Source organism: Trypanosoma equiperdum, assembly GCF_001457755.1.
Source record: "Trypanosoma equiperdum strain OVI genome assembly, contig: ctg_387, whole genome shotgun sequence".
Lineage (NCBI taxonomy): Eukaryota > Euglenozoa > Kinetoplastea > Trypanosomatida > Trypanosomatidae > Trypanosoma > Trypanosoma equiperdum.
In genome coordinates, this window is record NW_027124295.1 from 11,499 (window position 1) to 12,024 (window position 526).

The following is a 526-nucleotide window of genomic DNA, read 5'->3' on the forward strand; positions in this document are numbered from 1 at the left end:
CCCTTCCTTCTCTCTTTGGTTCTTCAGTCTCTTTTTTTTTTTTAATTTTTTTGTAATTTTTCACATCATATCTGTAATCACTAACGCATGGCATAAAAGTGGGAACAAGGTGTAGCGGAAAATGTTTAAACACAAAACAGATTAAATAAAAGATGGTAAATGTCAGAGAACTTTGGAGCGCAGGAGCATTTTTCCTTTTTTTTTTGAAATAATGAAAGTAACAATTTAAGTGTGAGAAAGAAAAAACAAACAACCAAGAAACCAAACAAAATGAATATATAAACATATATAAATATATATATATATATATTCTTAAATATTTATATAAGTCATGCCTGGTGGGAACAAGCGAATTTTTATGAAACAATGGGGAAAAGACATGAGGCCCCAACAACAAATAAATATATAAATATAAGGAGTACAAAAATACAAATCGAAAAGAGATTAAACGCGCGCAAAAAAAAAAAGAGGAGAAAACAAACATGTTTTTTTTCTTCTTTTCGGCTCCGAATGTGCAAATAAGCCA